The sequence below is a fragment of the Balaenoptera acutorostrata genome, chromosome 1 (genome assembly GCF_949987535.1).
Source record: "Balaenoptera acutorostrata chromosome 1, mBalAcu1.1, whole genome shotgun sequence".
NCBI lineage: Eukaryota > Metazoa > Chordata > Mammalia > Artiodactyla > Balaenopteridae > Balaenoptera > Balaenoptera acutorostrata.
In genome coordinates this window covers 153,957,427-153,974,985 of record NC_080064.1, presented here as the reverse complement: position 1 = coordinate 153,974,985, position 17,559 = coordinate 153,957,427, and the positions used below count along the sequence as shown (strand labels likewise).

Below are 17,559 nucleotides of genomic sequence, written 5' to 3'. Positions count from 1 at the left end.
CCATAACAAAATGTCGTTTGGAATCCTGGATATGTTTAGCTTGCTGAATTATCATGTTGTTTTCTCCCTGAAGTTATAAATTTCAGTTCATTAAAAATATCAATATCATCAGTTAAATATACTAATTCTAAATCCCAAACATCATCTTCAAAAATGAGATTGCTTGCCAAATGAGATTGCTTTTCATCTAGAAAAATGTGACTCATTTCTGAGTTTACTCACCACGCTTAATACTTTCCCTTGGGTTCCCTTAGGACAGTCAGTGAACCTCATTCAGTGTGCTTCAGCATGAGGGTCTGGCTAGCTCCAGTCTGAACAAAACACGTCAATATTTTGGCTGTTCCATGAGCTCTCTTTAATAAATTTAACACCTTCACCATGTTTTTCTCTTTTTTTTTAACACTTCCATGAGATACAGCAGAATCATTTCTAGAGATGTCAAGTAGAATTCCTATTGATTCTAAGCACAAGTGTTATTAGTAGCTTTTAACAATATTTAAATAATTGTTGTTATGTTTTCTAGCCACATCTGCTGGCTCCACCACTCACACTTCCTTTATTATTTTTCCAGTTTGATAGATATTGACCGACAAGGCATTTTTTTCCAGTTTTGTAAATATATCTGACCCAGTGTATGCCAGGTTAAATTTAAATACACGCACATGCACACGCACACACACACACACACACACACACACATTCCTGTCATCTTGCATAAACTAGAAGAGTTGAATAACTTACAGAATCCATGCTCTTTTGGAGATGGATCTCAAACTCGATACTGGATTTTAACTACATGAGGAGCATGGCTTTGGAAGTTTCTGCAATAGTGCAGATTCAACTAGAAATAGTATTATCTCAAAGAGTTGTAAATTTTAATTTATCAGCTGATTTAGCATTAAAAATCATACGCATCATTTCTATTTATGTTAGAAGAGTAATGTTTTAACATCTGTATGAGCCACTTTCTCTTTGCCAAACCATATGCAACAAAATCTCATTAACATTCTGTAGAACAACTAAGAAATTGTGCCAATAATTTTTCGTCTTTTGTTTTCATTTAAAAGTGTTTGAGTGGTTTGTTGACAAGTCCAGTATGCTGTGTTTCTAAGTGTCCTACTAGTTTTGAAGGCGTCATTACAAATAATATATTGGGATTTGTCGCTTTTGTTGGATTTTACTCAATGAAAAAAATACTGTAAATAATCTGCCTCATAAGATCTTCCATTCTTTTTTTCTTTTTAGAATGCTCCTCCAGTGAAGTTGAAGCTTACTATTAGAGCCAATATTTTTCTCAATATTGTCTACAGTTCTAGATACCTAGAGTTTGAACTGGGGCGCTCCTCCAATTTTCCCTTCATCATTCTTTGCTCTTGTAATGGTAAGGAGAAATCCCATTAAAGGGAAATTCATGCTAATTTAATTAAATGTACATTTGACGCAAACCTGAAACATATCATGTTTGATAACGTTCTTTCAGAAAAATGCTTTACAATGAAGTCTGAAAAATTTTAATATAAAATATAAATTCTGGTTAATTGTCCTGTAATGGTGATCGTCATATTCACATCATATACCAAAAAATCAAATGAGATGTTTTTTAGCAGAAGGCAGAATAACTTGTATTAGTCAACTGAAATTCATCATAGCCTTCCATTATTTCTCTTAATTCTGTTCATAGCAACCAGATGCAGTATTTCCAAGTTCACAATTCTTAATAAAAATCCACTGATGTGTTCTCATTCTATTCTATTCTACTCTATTCTAGTCTACTTTGTTTTAAAAAATTAAGTCTGGTTATGATCCATTAGCTTTATTTTACAATCTACTAAAGTATTATGTCTTGCAAATAGCCTGAATAATACTGGCATAGATAATAAACACATGTTAAAAAACCAAGAGAAGTTCAGAGAGTGTCAGTGCTATAGTAAAATATAAAAGAATAGTGTAATAAACAGAGAATGACTGGGCAGGGACTAATTTTGCCAGGGTGGTCAGGGAAGGCTTCTTGGAGGAGGTGGCATTGAATTGTGCTCTGTAGAGTTTACGCTACTGATATGAACCCATTCTTCAGCATTTATGGGTAGTTTGAATTATATTATTTTAAATATACTTATTATTTTTTAGCTGTTTTGTGTATATTTGATGAATCCTCAGCTAGACTGCAACTTCCTGTGGGACAAGTCTTTTTTCACTTAAAAAAATCTCCCCCAGCATTCAATTTGTGCTGTGTGTAAAGTAGATGCTGGACAAATGCTAGGTCAATGTTGACTATTGCAAATCACCATAAAGTAGAGCCAACATCCTCGTAGGTGGAGCAGATGAGAGCCTGTGCCAGGTGGTAAGGGTTGGGAAGGCACTTGAATCCTTCCGAATAGCTCCCCATTATTGCCTGTGCCTGAAATTTCATAATTAGAAATTCACTCCTTTATCTTTAAGCCTTTATCAATTAAGTCTCAACAATCATTCGTGCCTCTGTTGAATCAGTATAATATCTCTGAGTCATAGTTGAATTCACAAAGAAGATTTGGCTGGTTAATCCTTCCTAAGCACCAGTCCTGCCATCTGGAGATTGGCTCCCAGGTGCTCAGGGCTGCCTGTCTAGACAGGAGGCCCCACTAGACTACTCAGGCCCCACTAACTGAGAGGGCTGGAGAGAAAACATGCCCAGTGAAGGCACCTGATTAATGACTTTAGGATCAAAATAATGGTATAAAGAGTGACTGACCATTAATTGCCCACATTTACATACTAATTTTGATATTTTTGCTTTTAAAGAAACATAATACCAAGGCACAAATTAGTTTCCTCTTTTAAACCTCAATTATCATCAATTTTGGTCATCAAGTTTACTCTAGGCATGGTTCGCTTCTCAACTCCAGGGAGGAATTTCTCTGGCTTTACTTGAATGGTCAGAACAGAAGCCTTCCAAGGCAAGGCAGCTCTGGCTATGTCTGGGCCCTGGACTGGCCACTTCAGCTGCAAGTCAGGGAGCTCCAGAACCCTGATACTTCTGCGCTAAGACAGGCACAGATCACTGAAGGCCAGATACTTCCGCCTATGTGTAAAGCACTGAAGAGAGAAGGGAAAATCCTCTCCTCTTCAACACCCACAACTTTTCTCCTGGTGTCTAGATTCTGACATTTACTGCAGTTATCTTCCTTCTCACTTCGAAAAGGGGCTGAATATCCAACCATCCGCTCCTTCCACTCTAAACCCTGGCCTTTGCAAGATGTCCATGCTTTTCAACAAATGGTGTTGGGAAAACTGGATATCCACATGCAAAAGAATGAATTTGGACCCTTGCCTTAACCAATATACAGGAATTAACTCAAAATGGATCAAATATCTACTATAAAGAACTAAAACTATAAAACTATGAAAAAAAAAACCAGGGGAACATTAGGGGAAAAGTTTCATAACACTGGATTTGGCAATGATTTCCTGGCTATAACACCCAAAGTGCTGGCAGTGAAAAAAATAGACTTCATCAAAATTAAAAATTTTTGTGCATCAAAGGACACAATCAACAGAGTGAAAGGGCAACCCACAGAAGGGGAGAAAATACTTGGAAATCATATGTCTGATAAGTGGTTAATATCCAGAATATATAAAGAACTCCTACAGCAACTCAACACCAAAAAGACAACCTGATTAAAAAATGGGCCAAGGCCTTGAATAGACATTTCTCTAAAGAAGACTTGTAGATGGTCAATAAGCACATGAAAAATGGTCAGCACCACTAATCATTAGAGAAATGCAAATCAAAATCACAATGATTTATCACCTCATACCTATTAGGATGGCTGTTATCAAAACAAATAAACACAACACAAAACAACAAAAAACAAATGAATTTCAAAATAAAGTGAGGATGTAGAGAAATTGGAATCCTTGTGGGTGTTGCTGGGAATGTAAAATGGTGCAGCGGCTATGGAAAACAGTATGGCTGTTCCTCCAAAAATTAAAAAATAGAATTACTGTATGATCCAACAATTCCATTTCTGGGTATATACCCAGAAGAACTGGAAACAGAGTCTGGAAGAGGTATTTATATACCCATGTTCACAGCAGCATTATTCAGCATAGCCAAAAGGTAGAAGCTACTCAAGTGTCTACTGACAGGTGAATGGATAAAGATTGTATATACATACAACGGAATATTATTCAGCTTTAAAAAAAGGAAGGAAATTCTGGTACATGCTACAACAGGCTAAGCCTTGAGGTCATTATGCTAAGTGAAATAAGCCACTCACAAAAGCACAAATGATGTATGATTCCACTTATATAAGTGGCCTAGTATAGTCAAATTCATAGAGACAGAAAGTAGAATGGTGGTTGCCAGGGACTAGCATAGTGAGGAGTTACTTTTTAATGAGTACAGAGTTTCAGTGCTGCAAGATGTAAAGAGCCTGGAGTGGCACAACAACGTGAATGTACTTAACACTGCTGAACTGTACACCTAACAATGGTTATGATGGTAAATGTTGTGTTATGTGTATTTTACTACAAAAGTTTTAAAAACTCTATGCTATTAAGCTTGTCCCCTTTTAGAATGTAAAACCCAAGGCTGTATATAATTTGCTGAATTAAAAAAATATTTAAGGCACTTTAATTATGGTATGGTTATGTGAATGACTAAGTTGATAAATTCAACATAGAACAATTTGCTAAGATAGACCCTAGGTTAACAGACAGCATGCAGAGTTGGCTAAGGTGTTTATATTTAGGGAAAATGTTTTAAGAGCTTTTACTGTTTAGATAGTTTTAGCATTTAATACATGATTGTGCAAAGGTGAGATTCTAGAGTTTGTAAAACTGACATTAGAAGAAAAGTACTTTGTTTTTTAGGGGGTATCACCTTAAGATTTTTCTGTTATAAAATTAATTTGTGCTTAATAAAAATATGGAAAAATTAAGAATAGAGTCCCACCACCCAAATTTAACCTTATTTCCTTTCCAGTCATTTTTCCATGCACAAGTTTAAAAAAATATTTAGTTATGATATTACATATGAATAGTAACCATTATTTTAAGAGGTTGCAAGTATAATAGATGACAGAGTATATAAGTTTTAGTTTAATTTCCACTTTTTTATTTTTGGAAAATTAGGGAATTTTCAGGATATTCCCCCCCCCCCCCCCCCAGTTAAAGTATATTTTGGTGCATTACACTATATTTTCCTTATTATGGTATAAATTAAAATGATATAAATTAAAATTGAAATCTTGGTTTGTAAAGAGCATTTTCTACATTATGGATTATCTCCTTTGGATTTACTCCCATAAACAAAATTCAAAATCAAAAGGTTTAAACATTAAGGGTTTTCATAATTGTAAGGGTTTTGATATTGCCAAATTGCTTACCTACCTAAAAAGTGTATAAGTGCTATCACACAGCACCCTCGCCAGCCTTTAATGTCATTTATTAATTTTTGTCAACTATTTTTGTGAAAAATTGTGTTCTTACTTTACTTTGCACTTCTTTGAGCTTCTTTCAATATGTTTATTTCCTTATTGTATATCCTAGTTTTTTTTTTAGTGGATTGTTAATTCATGTGTCTTGCTCATCTACAATTGGATCCTAATGTTTTCTTATTAATTGTATTTAATTTATATATAATAAACAATAACACTTTGTATCATAGTTCCTGCAAATACTTTCCCCAGTCTATTGCTTACATTTCAATTTTGACTATTTTTATTTAATTGATGTTTCTAATTTACCTATGATGGAATCTGCCCTTATTTTCATTTGTGTTTTCCAGTGAATATGTTGTGTGTGCAGAAAGGGGTTAAATGTAAATGACAGTGAACCTACATTATTGTCCATTAGTGTCATTTAGAAATAACACAGGAGTTATCTCATTCCTGTCTCTGAGTCTGACACTACCTGAATAGTGAGAGTTCTTACTCTGTCCCTCCCTCTGCCAAACCCTTCAGGTGAGGGTTGCCAGATCAAATACAGGATGCCCAATTAAATTTGAATTTCAGATAAACAACAAACACTTTTTTTAAAAAAGCATCAATATGTCCCAAATATTGCATGGGCCATACGGATACTAAAAAATAGTATTCATTGTTCATCTGAGACTAGATTCAATTTTAGCTGGGCATCCTGTATTTTTATTTGCTACATCTGGCACTCCTACTTGGGACTAGTTTATTTACACCTGCTTACTTAATACCATGCTGTACTATGTGTTGGGGCTGCGGATGGTGGGAGCTGAACGAGGAGATAGCTCCTGTCCTCAGAGAGTTTATACTCTGGTTTCCCAGAGAATTTTCTGATCAGAAAAATAATCTCCTGGACTATTTCAATGACCGCTAGAATAAACTTGGAGCACAGCCTCTGTGTTTTCCTGCTGCCTAACGCAGAGTTGTCCACGTTTACCTGACCACAGAACCACCTGAAACACCCCTCCCCTGGGGAGCCTGATTCTTTTGGTTTCAAGAGGGATCCAGGTGCCAGCGGTTTTAACAAGATACCAGGTGATTCCCCGGCTCAGATAAGTCTGTGCAACTCTGGCAGCCTTGGCGTTGGAGGCCTCTGAGTAACACCTGGCATAAAGTCACGGTCCAAGGCAGCTTCAGATCTTCCACTCTTTTACGACCTATTCAAAATCACTGATATACGTTTTGCAGTGCTGATTATCTTTGTAAGCTGCTTTACAGTTCATGAAGTTCATCCCATTTGGTCCTCACTCTAATTCTCCAGGAAAGCCGAGAAGCTTATTTCCGCTTTACAGAGAAGGACAAGGAGGCTCACAGGGGCTAAATTCACACAGCAAGCTCCAGAAGCCGCCCGAGCGGCAAGGCCCGCCCTCTTTCCACCCCACCGAGCTACCTCCTTTCGCGGACAAAAGGTACGTGGGGACCACTGGGGCAGGACTTAAGGTGACTTCCGCTCCCAAACCTGCAGCCCCAGGCCTGCAATTAACAAACGGGGGTGGAGAGGTCCGTGCGCTGCTGGGCGCAGGAACCGGGGCCCACGGGTGAGCGGGGGCTGGGGCTCCGCAGGCCGGCGCCAGGCGCTCCGGGTGCGGAGTGGCGGGCAGTCCTCCCGCGGGTCCCCTCCAGCCGCGCGGCCTGCTCGCCACCGCTCCCGGGGCGCCGCCTGCTTGTGAGCCCGGCGGCCTGGAGCAGCGCGCGCGGGCACGGCGGCGGCGGGGACGTGCTCCGAGGACGCGCGCGGGGCTGGTCCTCCAACCGCCGCTCCCGGGGAAGAGGGCGGCTTCCCGGGAAGCCCGCCGCCGCCGCCGCCGCCAACTCGGAGGTGCGGAGAGGGTTGTTGGGAACTCGGGACGCGCGTGAGCGTCACCAACGCCGCCGCCCCCCGGGACAGCCCGGAGGTTGGTAGCTGGTGACCGTAGCGGGTCCTCGGGAAGTTAGGTGTTGACTTTCTGCTTCGATTGACTCGGTTGAGGAAAAGAAACGCCCGATACGCTTTCTGTTTCCAATTCCCGTTCCTGCGTGCGCGCCCGAGGGCGGGGCAGAGGAGCGGAGACAAAGGCGGGGGGGTGGGGGGTGCGTGCGCCCGGGTCAAGGCTGAGTTCCCCGCGGCCGGCCGAGTCCGCTCACGCCCCTGCCAGCGTCCCCCCTCCTTGGCTTCGTCACCAGCTTCTGGCACTGTTGCTCTAAGTGTGGACGCTGGTCCTCTTGGGGATCTTAGAAGTGCGCCTGCCTGACTGCTGCGGCTCCAGTGACCCCCAAAGTTAGAGACTTACTTTGCTTTCTACTCTCCGGACTCAGTTTCCCTCTTTTCTTCTACGTGTGGCCTTTAGGTGGCATCAGTCTTGATGCGGAAAGGCCCTCCTCCTCTCAATCCCTACAAAGTGGGCGGGAGAGGTACTAGGATGGATAGCACTGGTGTTAAGAAATGTGCTGCTTCATTTCTTCGTGGCTCTTGGATCAGGGCAGTCAGGCTAGCCAGTTGGTATCGTCGGTGGTTTACAGTATATGGGGGTGCGACTCACTGTTTCTGTCCCTTTCTGATTTGCATTCCTCCTTCATTCATGTGCACAGCTAGGCGTTTACTTCCATGTGATAAGTGCTATGGGAACACAAGGAGAGGAGAGGGAAGGCTTTCCTGAGGAGGGGGTGGTTTTTATACTGGAATTTGAAGAATAAGTATGATTTTTTTTTTCCCTTTCATTCTTCATGTTCCGCCTTTCCTATAATTTTTCTCCCTCCTTTCTCAGTGGCAGCCCCTAACTGTGATTAAGTGTTGGATAGGAACAGTCAGTTCTGACTTGAAAGATTCAATAGTGATGGGGACGATGTGCTTGTCAGGTGCCTTAAATCCATTATTTTTAAACCTTGCAATAACTGGGAAGGATACCTAGTGTTAGCCCTTTTCACAGCAGAAGAAAGGAATACTTAGAAGAGATGCCAGAGCCACAAAGAGTAAGTGTTGGGATCGGGTTTTGCACTCCTCTTTCTGGGTCAAAGCCTATGCTTTATCGGCTGTTTACTTTGCCCCCTCCTTGGGAAGTTAAGTTATATAGACTAACTTAGAGTGAAGGCCAAGTCTTTAGAGAGAGCAGTCATTTTTGTGGGTGGCTAGATGTTGGTGGGAACTCTGAAGGTAATGTCAGGAACTAGCCAGGGTGAGCCTTACTCATCTGTGTGTCTTCTTCCAGGCCAGGGCCTGGCCAAAGGGGAGTGCTCCTTAACTGTTGCCTGGGAGTTCCATGGCTTGGGTGAGAGCCTTGATTCTTTGCAGGGGTTCCTTACCCTTTTTTTGTGCCATGGACTTCTTTGGAGTCTGGGGAAGACAATTTTTAAAAGGCATTTAAAAATACATAGAGTTACAAATTATATTGAAACAGTGATCAAAATAGTATAAAAACCCCAACATTTATAATAGTATTTTTATTCTTGATTAGTGCATTAAGTGACAAAATTCAGGGCTGTATCAGGTAAGTCTCAGAATTTCAAAGTAGTGATGCCCATGGAAATGATGTTTTGCAGTATTTGCAACAGCTGCACTGTAGTATGACAGAATTTGTGACACTTATTGGTGACAGTCACCAGAAATGCTCTTACTAGTGTGATTTGCTCTTCACACTTATAATCAAATGAAATCCTGAATTTCAGTTAGAGGTTGGTGAAAATACAGGCATATGAGAAAAGAAATTTAAGTTCATGGCCTCCTGAATTCTGCCTAGGGACATCTTGTGGGTGGAGGACTGGGTATCTAGGTTACAAACCCAGCTAGCAGTGGTTTTTCTTTCTCCACGTTCTTGGTGGCCACCCTACAGCGTTACTAATGGCTGTTTCTTTCTCCTCCAGTTCGTGTCTCCTTTTCCGCAGGTGCACAGTTGTTTCTGGTGATAAAAGCTGTTGAGAGAGAATTGCTGGATTGTTTACATGCTCTACCTGTCTTCCTCCTTCTGTGCGTAATTCTGCTGGAGAATATTCCAGTGATAGTGGATTTATTTGTGTCATATAATGCATGACCATCTTCCCTCCAATGGTGTATGGTATTACCAGTGTCAGGGAAGAAAAAAGGAGTTATCACTACATATCCTACAGACATTTAAAAAATCTTCAGATGTTATTATGAACAATTTTATGGTAATACATTTGAAAATTCAGATGAAATGGACAAGTTTTTTCAATAAAATACCTCATAAGACATAAGAACTAGAAAATCTGTATAGTTCCATATCTATAAAGAAATTAAGTATGTAATTAAAAATCTTTTCATTGCAGAATTTCCAGGCCCAGATGGTGTCACTAGTGCAATATTACAAACATTTAAAAATATGAAAAAGAAGGAATACTCCCTGACTGCTTATATAAGGCCAGCATAACCTTGTTACTAAAGCTTGATAAGGAGGTTACAAGAAACTATAGGCCAAACTCTCACAGAAAAGACGCAAAAGCCCTAAAATGGGTATTGGTAAATCAAATCTAGCGACCTATACCTATATTTGTAGGATACTAAACCATGACCAAGTTGGATTTATTCCAGGAATGTAAACTTTGTCTAACATTAGAAAATCAATAAATAATTTAACCACAGTCACAGAATAAAGGAGAAAAACTACTTGATAAACTTCAATACCCATTTGTGATAAAAATTCTTTGCAAACTAAAACATTATTGAGAGAACTTATAGTTTTAAAATAATGAAGGGTAAGTCATTGCTCTACAAATAAATGTGTGGATCCAGTATAATCCCAATCAAAATCCCAGCAGATTTTTTCCAAAAATAGTAAGCCAATTTTAAAATATATTTGGAAATTCTAGACAATCTAAGTAAAAGAACAAAACTGGAAAACTTAAGCTGATAGATAGTACTGTACATAGTTTGTCAGCATGGTGTTGGCACAGTGCTAGACAGACCACGGAACTGAGTAGAGAATCCATAAACAGGCTCACATGTATGAGGTCTCTTGATTTATGACAGAAGTGGCACTGCAGTGCTCTGGAGAAAGGACAGCCTTTTCAGTAAATGTTGCTGGGCCAATTGGATATTGCAAATGGACAAGATGAATTTTGATCATCTACCTCACCCCATACACAAAAATTAATCAAGATACATCATACATCTAAATGTGAAATCTGAAACAGGAAAGCTTCTGGAAGAAAGCAAAGTAAAACACCTTTATGACAAAGGTTTATTGACTAGGACACAAAAAGCAGTAGTTATAAAGGAAAATATTGGTAAGAACTACTGTTCATCTAAAGATTCCATAAAGAGAGTGAAAAGGCAAGCTACAGAATGGGTGAAGGTATTTGTGATAGTTATATCCAATAAAGGACTCATACCCAGAATGTAGCAATAATTTTTTACAAATCATTGAGAAAAAGCCCAGTAGAAAAACAGGCAAGTCACTTCCCCAAAAGATTTCCAGATTCCCAATAAACATATGAAAAAGTGGTTAACCTCATTAGTAATTAGGGAAATGCAAATTCAAACTACAATGGGATATCACTCTATGCTCAACAGAGTGGCTAAAAACAAAAAACAAACCAAAAAACCTGTCAATGCTGAGTATTGGTTAGGATATGGAAAACTGAACTTCTCATACATTGCTGATTGTTAAGAAAGTTAGTGTAACTGTTTTGGAAATTGTTTTGCAGTATCATTTACTAAAGATGGGCATACACATCCCCTATGACCTAGCTTACTGTTTAGTGTCTGTCATTCTTTGAGAAACACCAAGCAGTAAGACAGGTGTATTTGTACCGAAAGACATGTAAAAGAATATGCAGAGCAGTATTATTCCTGATAGCCCCAAGTTGGAAACAACCCATGGGTTCATCAATAGTAGAATGGACAAAAGCCTAAGTAAATTGCTTATACAATGGAATACTCCACAGTAATCAGAATGAACAAATTATTGCTTTATACACAACATGGATGAGCCTTACAAATATAAAGTGGAGCACAAAGAAGGTAAACACAACAAGAGGAAGTGCTATGTGATTCCATTTTTTTTTTTTTTTTTGAAGTCCGAAAATGGGCAAAACTAAATAAACTAGGGCGTTAGGAGTCAGGCTAGTGGTCACCTTTAGTGGAGTTATAAGGAAAGAACAGAAGGGGCATTCAGTTTTTTATCTGAGCAGTAATTCCTGGCGTGAGTCTGCTTTTCGAAAGCCTTACATTGTTTTTTCTTTATCTAAGCATACTTTAATACAAAGTTTACTTAAAATATATTATAAAAAAATTTGATTCATTCAGATGCCCCTAATATGGGGAGTGTAAGATGTGGTGGGCATGATTCTTGGTGATTAAACAGGCTTAAATTAGGTTGAGAATTTTCCGGGGAAAGGGTATAATATCACATCAGTAGCTTTTCTGAACTAGGGGCTTATAAATCTGACTCCTTTTCTGCCAATCTTTAACGGCAGAGATCTGGCTTAAGGGCAGTTCATATAAAAGGACTTAAGAGTTATGTTTCATATTAAGATTGATATCAGTGTGAGACAGAAGCCAAAAAAATGCTAAGTTGAGAACTGAATGCAAAATTTTGTTTTCAGGTTTCATTTTCTTGCAATTTAAGTTTTTAAAGTTTATAACAATTAGATTAAAATATTCTGATGTTTTATATACATCCTTTTAATTAGGTACTTTCCTTCCACTAGGCCATGAACTAATTGAGGGCAGGGGTAGCATATTAGTTTCTGTAACAAATGACCACAAACTTAGTGTCTTCAAACAACAGAAATTGATTACCTTACAGTTCTGGGGATCAGAAGTCCAGAATGGGGTGGCAGGGCTGCATTCCTTCTGGAGGCTTGGAGTGGTGGGAGGCGAGGCAGAGGAGTGGTGTCTTTCTTCTTTGCTGCTGTTCTCTGCCTCTACCATTCCTTTGTTTTGGCCCCTTCCTCTATCCTCAAAGCGTTATCACTCTAACCTCTGCTTCCATCATCATATCTCCTCTCTGTCTCTGACCCTCCTTCTTCCTTCTTAGAAGGACCCTTGTGATTACATGGGCCCACATAGATAATCAGGGATAATGTCCTCATCTCAAGATCTTTAAATTAATCACATCTGCAGAGTCCCTTTGCCATGTAAGGTAACATATTTACATGTTCAGGGATTAGGGCATGGATGTTTCTGGGGTAGCTATATTTGGGGGATCCTACAGATGGAATCTTTATATTTTGTCTTCACAAATAGTGCAGTTCCTGATCTTCAGTAGGAGCTCACTGATATTTGTCGAATGCAGGAATGAGTCTAAGATTTCACTATTTGAAGTATAGTTTCGGAAGAAGAGAAACGATGGTCTTGTCCTACTCTTGCTCTGCCACAGCTGGAATTTTGGTTTCAGCTTTAGGTACCTATACTATAAAGAGACAACTGACAGAATGGGAAAGGGTCTGGGAACCAAGCTACTGAAATGATTGAAGGAAGCATGGGGGTTTGTCCTGGAAGAGGGCTTGGGGTGGAGCGGGTAGCATTAATTATCTCTAAATATTTGAAGGATTATGATTGGCAAGAATAATTAAGCCTTTCAGTATACTTAATAGTAGCAGTAATATTAAACACAACAAGAATGAGCATTTTAGAGCTTACTATGGCCAAGGTAATATTCTATCTCTTTGTAAACCCATTTAATCCTCACAGCAACTCTCTGAGGGTTATTATTATCTCTATTTCATAAGTAAGGACATTGAGGCACAGTGAGGTCATGCAACTTGTGCTGGGTCACTCAGCTAGAAAGTAGCAAAGCTGGGATTCAGCCTTTGGCATTCTGACTCCAGAGCCATCCTCTGAACTATCATACTTTCCGGCCTCCGTGCTTTTAGTTCCTGCAGGTACAATAGGACTAGTAGCAGAACGTTTTTTAGAAATAGAGGGGCAGATTTTGAGTCAGTTTAAGAAAAAAAAAGATGATAACAATAAGAACTTCTTAGAAACAGAGTTTCCCTGCCTTGCAGTGTTGCTGGAAGTGGTCAGGTAGGTTATTGTAAAAGGAATTCCCAAACTGGCTGGAGATTAGACCAGATGACAATATTGATTTTGAAATTTTGATTTGAGAACGTAATTCTTTAAAATATACATCTCTCTCAACCTTTGTGACATTTTATGTAATAAAGACCTACTGTGAGTTGTAGTTTTTCCACTAACTTTCCAGATTTTATTTATTAGGAATTCTAACATACTAGTGTGGTAAGCCACGTCCCCGCCCCTTTTTAAGATGCCATTGCTGTTCCTTCAGTAAAGAGATGGAAGCAGTTCTCTCTTCCCCCTTGAATCTGGGCTGGGCCCTTGACCGATAAAATGTTCTTTGAATTCTGGAGCCTGGTCCTTAAGAGACCTTGCACTTCTTGCCTTTGTTCTTTTAAGACCCTGAAGCCACCATGCTATGAAGGGTCCAGCCTACTGGAGGATGAGTGCCCACATGGAGGAGAGGTAAGGCACGTAGCTGACAGCTGGCACAAAATGCCAGACATGTGGGTGAGATCAGGTTGTCCTCTCCAGTTTCCTTGAGCCATGCAGTGACTTAGTCATACGAGTGATGCCAGGTGAGATCAGCAGAAGAACTGCCCAGATTGCCATCCCATAGAATCACGAGAGAGAATAGATCTTGTTATTTTAAGCCACTGTGTTTCGGGATGGTTTATTGCACAGTGATACATAACATTTGGTGCATATTTAGAAGTAGTGATATGTATTTTTAAATATTCTGTAATTAGACTTTTGCCCAGCCCAATGGACCTCTCCAGTCTAGCTTATCATTCCAGTGCATTGGTGAAGGCTTTCTGGCTTTGAAAAAGCGTTTCTCCGTAATATCATGTGGGTAGAAGAATAAGACTCTTTGTAAGACTCTTAAGCAGGGTTTGGAGAACACTGTACTGTGAGAGGACACGATGAATCTGGGCCTGGTTTTCCTGGTGAAAGTCATGTAATGTATATTCTGCAAAATAGGTTTCATCAAATTCCACCTGGAAAAGAGTAAAAGTCTCCTAATATCTTTTCCAAATGTGCTAGAATATTGCTCTACTATTTCATTTTCTTTTCTTCAAAGCCATTGTCATTTCAGTGGGCATGAGTTCCTTTTACTTTATTACTTTGTGGTTTCTGGAGTGCTCATTTGTTCCTAAATTTAGAACTATTTCAATTTTATTCAGCCCTTGCCTCTATATAACTGCTGACTTTCCCCTCTTATTTCCGAGGTAAATTGGTTTGGTTTAGTTTGTCTTCTTCAGTAAATCTTCTAAGGAATGTACGAGTTAGATGTTTCATGTGTATTTTGATTACATCTAGTTGATCTTCTTCCTGGGGTGTATCTACGTTATACATAACTTTAAATTCTTTTGCATGTATATAGCTTATATTATCTTCTGGCTTTCCCAGTGAATTGATTTTGTCATAGATGTTGAAAAAATGAATCCTGTGAACTCTGTAAGAATAGGGAGATGGGTGAGAGAAGGCTCTGGAATTAGACTTGATGAGTATGAATCTAAGCTCTGCTGCTTACTAGCTGTGTGATTTGGGGCAGGTTTCTTGATCCTGCTGGGCTTTGGTTATCTTTTGTGTTAAATGAGGATACCAGAAGTACCAACCTCAAAGAGTTGTTATGGAGATTAAATGAAAGAATACTTGTAAAGTGCTTTCTCAGCATAGGTAATCTGTAAATACTACTTATTGTAGTACAGCTGTTGCTAAACTCTGGGTAAACTCAGAGAAAAATTTCACTTTAGTTAGTTGGGAGTGATGATGGTGATGGCATGGAGATTGTTAGCTTCATGCTGAGGGTGCCGTTTTAAAGTCCTCTGGTGCATGGAAGTATTTGGTGCTAGCCCATTTAGTGCTAAATGTTAAGGGTGAGGAACAGAAAAGAATTTAAAGTGGAAGTGTTGGAATCCATTTGTTGTACTTGTCAACAATAAAGATAAAAGGCTTTTGAAAAGATATTGGAAGTTACTGGGGAAAAGCATCTTACAGAAGTTATGTGTATGCACACTTCAGGCTCTGGCATAGTGAGCTATACTTTACTGCCAAGAGTAAAGAACAGGATTTCTGCCTAAGAGAGTGGGAGTTGAGAACTTGGGTTCTATTTTTTGCTCCATTGCTGGCTTCCCTGGATCCTTGGGCAGATCACGTCTTTCCTCTGAGCAAGATTCTGATTCCTGAAAAAAGAGCTAACAGTTAGCCCTCCTGGTGAGAATGAGAGTGGATGGCATCTTTGAAAGCAGGTGGAGTGTTAAATTACAATGTGAATGCAAATGTACATTGCTTCAGTATAGAAAAATCCCTCTTAGCTGAGGAATTCTTGCCATTTTCCAGCTAAGATTTTATTATGTGGGCCGCTTGAGTTCTACAGTTCCCAGATAAATATAATACTTTTTGGAAATACCCAGCTTGGGGCTCTTATACCCAGTATGGGGGTAGAGAAATCTTGTTCCTCCAGTTTGACTTCTTTCCCCTAATCCCAGGGAAACCGCTGCTATGATTTTCTTCCAAGACCTAATCTTAAATGCATTTTCTCTCTGTCTTCACTTTGTGTCTGTTTCTCACCTTCATCAATAATATTCAGCTTTGAGACACTGTAGTCTTGACAGCTTTGGAGATGCTATTTTATGTCCTTTATTTTCCTCCCCCCCGCCATGCCTCCTGGACTAATTTGGTGCCAGGTGCAACTTAATTTTCCCTCCTCTCTGTTGCTTGGTTCTAGCACTTTCTCTCCACTTCCCACCGAGAGCCTGAATCGCTGACCTCCCTGCCTTTAGTCTCTACTGCTATGTCAAGGGGCTTCTTTTTCCTGAAGCTTCATGAAAAAATTAAATGTGCTGGCTCACAAGCCTGAGGTTTCTTCAGGTAATCAGATCCGAACCTGTCATCATATATGTTTAAGACCCTCCGCCACTTGCCTCCTAAACTATCCCCATTTTCTCTTCCTCACAGTCCTGACCAGTATTCCCACCAAAGTGGAAGTGTTCTCAGACACATCTTCACCATCAGACATCCCAGCAACCCGCCTTAGCTCTCACATATCAGTACTGTAACCTCCTTTGTATAGATTGATCAGGTAGCCTCCTACTTAAAAACAGGCTGTGTTGCTGTAGATTGGCTGCTTCCTACAGAAATCATGTTATAAATGGTGGCGAGTTTCTAGGCTATCGAATGGATGCCCACTTAGCTGATAATGTTGCTGCGGGACTGAATCTTATGCATGAAAAACAGAAAAGAGGCATTACTTACACATTTGAGTAAGGGCTTCTTTGACTTCATGGTGGTAGCTTATGCCTAAAGAAGAACATAAGCATGTTTAGAAAATGAGACACAGAAACTTGAGAATTCTCTGAGTTTTTCCGAACGTTTATGGGTTTGGACATTAAAAAAAAAAAAGTTCTAGTTACATTCCCAAAGGTACAGCTTTGTGTTGTGTCATTGAATCCTTTAAAACATATCTACTCTGATTGGCTCTCTGAGTACACAGCTGAAATGAACAGGGAGCGGGGAAGACACTGGGGAGAGGAATTTTCTTGAGATAAGCGGACAAGAGTTGAAAAGAAGTATTGAGGAAGAAAGATCTGTTAAGAAGGACAGGTGGGTGTCTGTGTGGTGGTGGTGTTTTGAGGTCACATTCCTGGGATTGTGAATGATGAGGCAAGAAAAGTGAGGACTGCATATAATTCCTTTGGGGCTAAGAAAAGAGGTGGTGAGAAGAGACACTGGTCAGAAAGCTCTCCAGGTGGCTCCCAAGGACAGTTTGTTTGCTGTCTGGGGTGGCCTTGGGGCGAATGTGGGGAGAGGATGGGGATGAGAAATTGGAGAGAACTCTGGGGTTGCCGATCAGCTGAAGAGGGCCCAGCAGCAGGTAGGATGCTCACCCCCTCTCGCCGTGGAGGGTCAGTTAGATGTCATCAGTTCTGAAAGAAAACTAGGGCTCTGGCTAGGTAAGCTCCTGACGAGTTAAATTCACTAACTGGTCCTGCTGGACAGATCTTAGCTAATGTTTATTGAGTGCTTACTCTGTGCCAGGCCCTGGGTAAACATTTTACATTTAATCCATTCAATAACTCTATGAGGAAACGTATCTGGAAAGTTGTGATCTACTTAAATTCCTCAGCCAGTCAGCGGCAGAGCCCGGTC

The 17,559-nt window shown here is 40.0% G+C and overlaps 1 protein-coding gene across 4 annotated transcripts in view; it reads left to right on the top strand.

The window, feature by feature from the left end:
• Nucleotides 1-6,736: 6,736 nt before the first annotated feature.
• HHAT (hedgehog acyltransferase) overlaps nucleotides 6,737-17,559 on the top strand; it is a 364,344-nt gene continuing 353,521 nt past the window's right edge. Inside the window, exon 1 of one of the 4 annotated variants that reach the window (XM_007163983.2) lies at nucleotides 6,737-6,865. The gene's annotated coding sequence lies outside the window, so the exon portion shown is untranslated. Of the gene's footprint in view, nucleotides 6,866-6,948; nucleotides 6,995-7,178; nucleotides 7,352-17,559 lie in introns of those variants that run through there. The other 3 variants (XM_007163984.2, XM_057526261.1, XM_057526279.1) reach the window with 3 other exon arrangements.